Raw genomic sequence first — 8,062 nt, forward strand, 5'->3', positions numbered from 1 at the left:
ATGTTGTAGAATAGAATTTAGAAATATTATAGTGGGGTTGTGGAGCTGGTGAATACTCAAATTGGGGTGATGTAATTAGTGGAGTACCACAAGGATCTGTACTGGGACCACTTCACTTCTCAGTTTAAATCAAGATTCTGGTGTAGTTGGTAAATAAGTCATGTTTGCAGATGATACCAAACAAGGAGGGTTAGCAAACACTCCAGAAACAAATGAAAGTAATAAAGATTTAGATAAAATTATTCATTAATAAACATTTGTTTAACCAAGTATGTTGAGGTTATTACTCTTTTTATCAAAGCTGTGCCCGAGAATAAAGAGTTCACCTGCCTCTAATTAATGTATATCAGCTGTTCGGGTATATTCTGGAGAAATCACTTACAAGTTGGGGGTTATGAATATTTATTTTTACTTATTGACTAAACCGCTTGGTCAATTCCTGATTTTCAACATGTTTGTAAATCCCCATTTGTAACAATACTGTATCTTCCAGACATTTGCCATACAATGCACTCAGAGCTGGTAATCTTTCTTTCCAGATCTTGAAATCAGTTTCTCTGTTATACAGTTATACCTTTAACATCACTGTGTTCAGGTAAATTTCCATCTCCACAAAGTTTGGGTAAAATGGAAATGTATCTGAAAAAGTATTCTAGAGAAAAATACCAAGTGTCCCTGTTTGTACACAACTCAGGGGGAAGCTTTATGAATAGAACACAGCCTCTCTCTCATACTGCATCTCTTGCATGTTCTTTAAGAAGTATTATCCTGCTTGGACTTTGAACAAATGTCTACAAGCTTGTCAGCTTTTAGTAAATCATTTGCTCATAAAGGCTACTTCTGTATGTGGCCTGCATGTCAAATGTGTTGCTGTGCCCCCAAATGAAAAAATGTACTGTAAAAATGTACTGCTTAGATCACATACTGTAACTGGTATGATCCGAACAAAATAAAATCACATTTTTAAAATCCACTTCAAATATGTTATGCATTTCTCTACACCCAGTGCCAGGTGTAATTCACAAAGTGCAAATAAATTGTATCTGCTAAAATAACTGCCAATGTACTGATAGTTAACAGTTCTTGTAAAACAAACAAATTAGCAAAGCAAAATGGTATTTTAAATATGTAGGTTTATAAGTAAATACAGATACTGTACAAATTTCAGATACTTTGTTTTATTTTGCTTTGTGCAAAGTAGTAGTTTGTCATAAAAATCGATTATCAGTTGACTTGCTATAGGATTAGCCCAGCTATTCATTATATGTACAGTATGTTTGTTGAGAAATGCACATAACCTTATAACATTTGTCACTGGAATATCTGCACACATGTACCTGGAAAGTTCTGTATATTTTTATAGAAGAGTCCTTAACACTGGTATCCATCTCAGCCTTTCAGTTTCTGTGTTTTATTACTTTCTGTTACTTTTTGAGCTTAGTCCAGTGATAAATTGCAGGTTTTGCAAATTATGTTACAATTGTTAGCATAAAGGAACAGTACACCAGGTGGATAATAGGTGAAAATGTTTGTACTACAAAATGAGTAGGCTATCAAATCCAGTGAACCTGCCATTCTTGATGTTTTTCTGTGCCTCTTTTAAGTATGAAAAATTGGGACACCTAGAGCAGTTATCTCATAGAAATTTATTAGCTCAAGTTCAAAAGGGATAAAAACTGGTGAATCACACAAGGCTGCACCATCATTATAAAATTAACCATATATATGAAACATTTGTCTCAAGCATTCATCTTCACCACCTTGCACTCTGGTCCACTCTGTCTGAATGGGGTTCAAACCTCCTCCTCCTATAGTAAGGAGTAGTCAGGAGGCTACCCATTAACCAGGGGGGTTAAGCCAAACTCACTAAGTATTTCAAACATTCACAAAGCATTTGGTTATTGGATGCTGTTGACCCTAATAAAATTTATTTTGCTCCTTTTATCATTTTAATTTTAATAATATATCACTTTAACATAAACACTATCAATTTTGCAACTGTGACAAAGGTCGAATTAAGATCAAAAATGATTTGTAGATACTCATTGGCAAATATCAAATCACCCATAATCCTTCTGTCAGATGCCTTAGATTTAGGGGTTTAGGAGATCTGTAAGGTAATCCAATTTTATGATTACAGTGATTCTTTTGCATTTGTTGTCCTGACCTGAGGCATTTTCTAACTCTTCCCATGTTGTGAACGCGAAGGCTATGAATTCAAGTTTGTATTTTAGACCAGACATTTTCTTTCATTATTTTAAAGGTCTGAAAGGGTTTTCTCAAAAGTGACATCTTTTAAAGAAAATGACTACAATTACCAAATCTGTTTTCAAAACATTAAGGTTATGTCTGTTAACCTTGTCTTTTAGGAGACCAAGTGCTGTCCTTACCAGAACTATCTTAGTTGGCTACATTGTTGCATGTTTCTTGAACCATGAACCCCACTGAAACAAATCTTTGCCTTCACAGTGACACCTCCATTGACCAGTTGTATGGTCTCAATGACAGAAACCTTAATAGTCTTTTGTTGAACTGTCGGGTAAAAGAAAATTCAATGTGTACTACATACAGAATACTGCCATTTGTTGTTCTCTCGACTGTATTTAGAGAGGACAGCTCTTGTAGTTTCAAAATAAAACTAATCTAGATCTTGGTCAGCTGTCAGTTACTTGGATGGTAAGTTGACTAAATTTTCATACTTATAATGGTCAGCAAGTCTGTGTACTTCAATAATAGAGATCTCCAATATTTCCCCTGTTTTCTGACATTTACCAAATTTGGATTGTTCCTAAATAACATAGTGTTCTGCCAAAATGATCTCTGCATGTCTATCAGATCTTCATACCACTGTTTTTTTTCCTCTGCCAACAGAAGGGTATAGTGAATAAGTCTGTTAGTCAGCCATGAAAACTGTAATGCTCCCTCAATCCTGACTTAGCACAGCATATCCACTTTGCTATAAACATAACTCTAAAAAATGAAAACTGCATGGCTGTTAAATTAAAAATATCCGATCCATCGAATTTTATTTACTTTTTCAGTACAATTTTCACCTTTAATATTATTTCATTTTGGTCTAAAGCAATATTATTCTGGCCCATGTTTGTTCAGGTTATTTTCTCATAAAATATTTAGCTTTTGACACCATGTTGCACATTTATCTACAGTAAATACACTGACCACATCTAACGTGTTTGGAGAAATAGTAACCACACAGGAATATATGTAAAATGTTAATGTAGCTGTACTAAGGGTTATTATGACCTAAATGTTTGTTAATGTTTATCAGTTTCATGTAGAATGTGGTGGGAAATCTGTTAGTGGTGGGTGGTGAACTGTGTGGAAAATGGAGGTTTTATGTAATAACCTAAGAATGGTTACAAAGGAGAGGAGGCCGTCCAGTTCATCCATCCTGTTCGGTAGTTAGTAGTTAATTGATCCAAGCAACTCATTCAGCCATTTCTTGAAAGTAGCCAGGCTGTGTAGCTTGTTCCATACTCCCACAATTCTGTCCCACCCTCAAACAATTCTGTCTCATACTCCCACAGCCCTGTCCCACACTCCCACGACCAAACCACTTATGTGCCACGTTTTCATGATATTTCTTAAATTCCTTTACAAATCTGTTTTCCTTGTTTGGAAACTGACACTGATTGATAGAAGTGCCACTAGGGCAGTGGTTTTTGGGTTGTATTTAGTTAGCACATAACTGTACTTTTACTGATTTTGAGTGGTTTTTTTGGGGGTTTAATGTCTGCTTTTCTCTCTTGTTAAGGTTTCCTTGCTGCTCTAATGTAATTAGTACAGCAGGCAGCAATCTTCACAGATTTGAGTGACACAATGTTACCAGTAAATTGTCCACACAGTCAACAGGAAAAGGTGGAGGTACTCCTCTTTTCCAAGTAGTTTCGGTACCTGGAGAAGAGGGATGGAAAGAGGATAAAGGATAAAGGAAAGAAAGACAGAACACAACAACACTTGGCAATTTGCATACAATCGTGGTTTACTAGTCATTAAACAGTATTGTACTTACAAATTCTTGGCAATATTTTTTTTTTCATGTAGTCACTTACTTTGTATGTGATTTCAATGATTTTATGTTAGATTTTATACAATTTTTTTCCAGGATTCTGTCTGATAGACAGAAAGAAGATCTCAAACTCAGCTCCTCATTGGCCTGCTGTTCTAGCTTATTCCACCCAAGCCATCAGTTACATAGTAGGTCTGTCTATGCAATAAACTGCACAATTTTAACAATTTTAACCAGGCATACAGTATATAAATACAAGTATATCTAATGTAATTGTACCTTGAATGATCTTAACATTTTGAGTAATCAACTGTAAAAAAACTTAAGAAAGGTACTGTATATGTCCAGTCAAGATAATTAATTGTTTAACTGAGTAGTCAAGTTGGATTGATAACTACAGAACACTAGACTTTCCAGCAATTGAGTTTTAGACTGCTAGAATTTATTTTGCAAGAAGAGTCCCATTGCATGGGCCACTTATGGGCACAGCAAAGGTCTGTGCTGCCTAGGTGCTATAAATAGTACTACATACATATACTATGTATACTAATATGTAGTAATACTAATATGTAACAAAACATATTAGTATTATCTCCCTCTAGGACCAGGAAAGGTCTGGTGTACACCTGGGCAGTACAGTGGCACTTTGGTTATCATTGCTATCTCACAGCACTGTTTAACTCCGGACCTGGGCTGCTATCTGTGTGGAGTCTGTATGTTTTCCCCATGTTCATGCGGGTTTCCTTCTGGTATACCAGTTTCCTCCCACAGTCCAAATAAACAGGCTAAATGATTTCTGGGAAAACTGGTGTGAGTGTGTACTTTTCCAGGGTGCTGCTTGCTAAGATGGGCAAACCTGAATGGGATGAAGTGGTGAGAAAATGGAAGGATGGATAGTCTAACCTGTGTGTATCTGTCCTCTGATTAGCAGGATCAATTTATAATCTACCAACAAAAGAGATAGAGTAGGTGTTTTGTACTTAATCTTTTTATCACATCCCTTAGATTTGAGGTTTTAGATATCTGACAGGCAATCTCATTTAAAGATTACAGTGATCCGTGCTGCTCATCTTCTGCCATGGCCACAGCCAGCAAATTACCTTCTCCTTCCACACCCAACTTAGGAAGACCTCATACTGTATGAACAGCCTGTTTGAAGTTGTATTTTGTTTGTTGTGTGAAACAGAGTTTGCAGTGTTGGGATAATTCTGGTGTATAATGATGATAACAAAAAGCTGTACCTTTATATTCATTCTGGGTTTTTCTGAGTGTTTTTACTTTCTATTTATTTGATGAGTTTAATCATGCCTACACCGCTTTTCTTACACAAAATCGCCATAACATTATAGGGGTAGCAATCTAAAATATGTAATAACAGACTTAGGAAGCATTCCCTTATGTTATTTTTACATTTGATAAAATTGTATTTATGTAAAAAAAACATTATAAAAATTTGTCTCCATGTTTCACATTGGAAAAAAAATCCAATAAATAAACTATAAATCAGTAGTGTAAATAACATTTACATTTTGATGTTTGTACATTGAAGGTAATTGTGATATACAATATAATACCACTGTAATATTATTGATTGTGTATTTCTACTGTAATGAAGTTTATTAAAAAAGAAAAATAATTCCAACAGAATTATGTTTTGCTAACCTGACTAACCAGAAAGCTTAACCTGTCAGCATATTTTCTTATTTGCAGAAAATACTAAACCAGGGAATCTAACATCATGTTAGCTTAATCTCAAAGCTTTAGACTTATGGGCAGTAAACAGTCATGATTTTAAGGATTTACTGTATGTTGACCAAATCAAGATTTTGTCCTAAATATACTGAACCCCGTTGAAACATAAAACAAATTGAATTCACAAACTGGATTCAGACACAAAGTTTCTGATGAATTACCTTACCTGGCACAAAACATGGTTTATTATGGTTTATTAAGCCTGAAAGTTACATTTGCCATTCACTGCATTTGTATACAAAAATAATCTCAAAGTTTGTTTCTACATTTATATACTTTTGGACCTATTTCATTCATAACTAAAATGTATCCCTCGCCTGGGTGACATGATTTGTGACAATTACCTCACATTACATCAGATCAGGTCACAAACTGTTTCACCAAATGAATAAAGGGAAAAAGTTAAAGAGCTCAGATTGACAACCCCAAAGTAGAATTAAACCAGGTTTCTGCAATGAACATGCCTATTCTTCCAAAAAAATGTCATGGGATCTTTAACGACCAAGTAGTCAGGAGCTCAACTGAATGTCCCATCTAACAAACAGCTTCTTCTTCAATACAGTCAAAATACTGGGACATTTGTTTGGACATTCTAGTCCAGAAGGAAGGGTGCTACCTTCTGGTAAATTGAAATTATTTATAGCAGCAAGTTGGTTTTCCTTGGAGCTTTCCTTTTCTAGTATTGAGTAGGGCAAAACTTAACTCCTACCCAAAATACCCTAACTCCTGATATCTGCCAAGATCAAGCTGGGAGATGGTTGCTGTTGAACATTTCTCATCAAATACCACAAGCCAGTAAGAGCTTCTATTTTTAAGACATGAAGACAAATGAAGCAAATTTGGTAATAGGCCTTGCATAATGTCATTGTAAGCCTTGCTGGTGTAACTCATACTGTCATATATAAACCCAGAGATATTATCAAAATACACTTCTCACAATTACCTAGTATCATTCTTCTGAATGTATTCTACTGGATTTCTAAAGACATTAACTGGGCAAAACACAACAATACAATCAGCAATTATTCCAATTACTTGGAATACATTTCCCAAATCACACAATGAAAGAAGGTCTAAATATAGCAAAGACATAAGACCAATTGCTTAGATGTTATTTTAAAATATAGAAGTCTATTAAGTAGTTTAAATAAACTATTTCTTATTTCTTATTTTTTCACCTCAACATAGTGCTAGTAAAACCCACTGATTCCATTACTTGTTCTACTATTCAGTAGCGTTTGGCACAGTAGATAGAAGATGTGACCATGGATCTATTATGTAGTACCTTCTGCATCTAATTTACAAAGCGTTGGAAAGCCCTTTGCCATCCACCTGTTACCTTAGAGAAGGCTTACCCTTTTTTCATTTCTCTTTACCCATCTTACAGCACATCAGATCAATGTAATCAGGTGGGAGGGATCTCCTTTCTCTTTCTCTTACCTCGTGTTCTTCCAGCAGATGTTACTGTATCTCTAAACCCTATCCCCATTCCTTGACTAATATACCTATATTTTAGAATCAAGGGCGTTAAACACTAGTAGGCCTGCAAGCCTGCTATCAAGCTAGGGAAAAAAGTAGAACAGCTGCATTTACGGAATATATACTAATGGAAAAATAAAACGCAACACCTCCCTCTCCACAGTCTTGCCCTCCCGTCTGTGTGGAACAGGCTGAAGAGTGACTCATCCATGAAGAGGACCTGATGCCACTGCTGACGGTCCATCACAGCCTCTGTCTGGCCCAAGCCAGTCGGGTGTGACGTCTAGGAGGTGTGAGCAGAGGGCCTCTGACAGGTCGCCTTGCTCTAAGGCCAGCAGCATGGAGCCTCACTGTTCTGTCACTGATGCGGGCATTGTGTCTGCTCCAAAATGTATGCAATATTATATTTATGTCTTCTATTTCAAGTAATTTTAACTTGTTATAAATAATCCAGGTACATTGTTTTACCTGAGCTGAAATATAAATATTACATGAGGTCACTGGACAAATAAAGCTAATCATTATTAAAATTTAGGGAACTAATGAGATCAAGTGACATTTCCTCTCTTAATTGCTCCATATAATCCCTTTCCTTAAAACTTTTATCTGATTAACTTTTTTAAAAAGGCGCTCTCACTGGATAAAGGTTAAATTAGATTATTTCCTAAAGAGTTTCAATGACAGAAGGCCTTAATCCCAATCTTTTTTCTTTAAGAAGATCATAATTTGATTAATTGGTTTATGACTTTATAGTGGTATAACTTTAACAGGTCCTTTCATTCTGACAGGACAGGTGCGCGG

This window comes from Lepisosteus oculatus, chromosome 7 (assembly GCF_040954835.1).
Source record: "Lepisosteus oculatus isolate fLepOcu1 chromosome 7, fLepOcu1.hap2, whole genome shotgun sequence".
Lineage (NCBI taxonomy): Eukaryota > Metazoa > Chordata > Actinopteri > Semionotiformes > Lepisosteidae > Lepisosteus > Lepisosteus oculatus.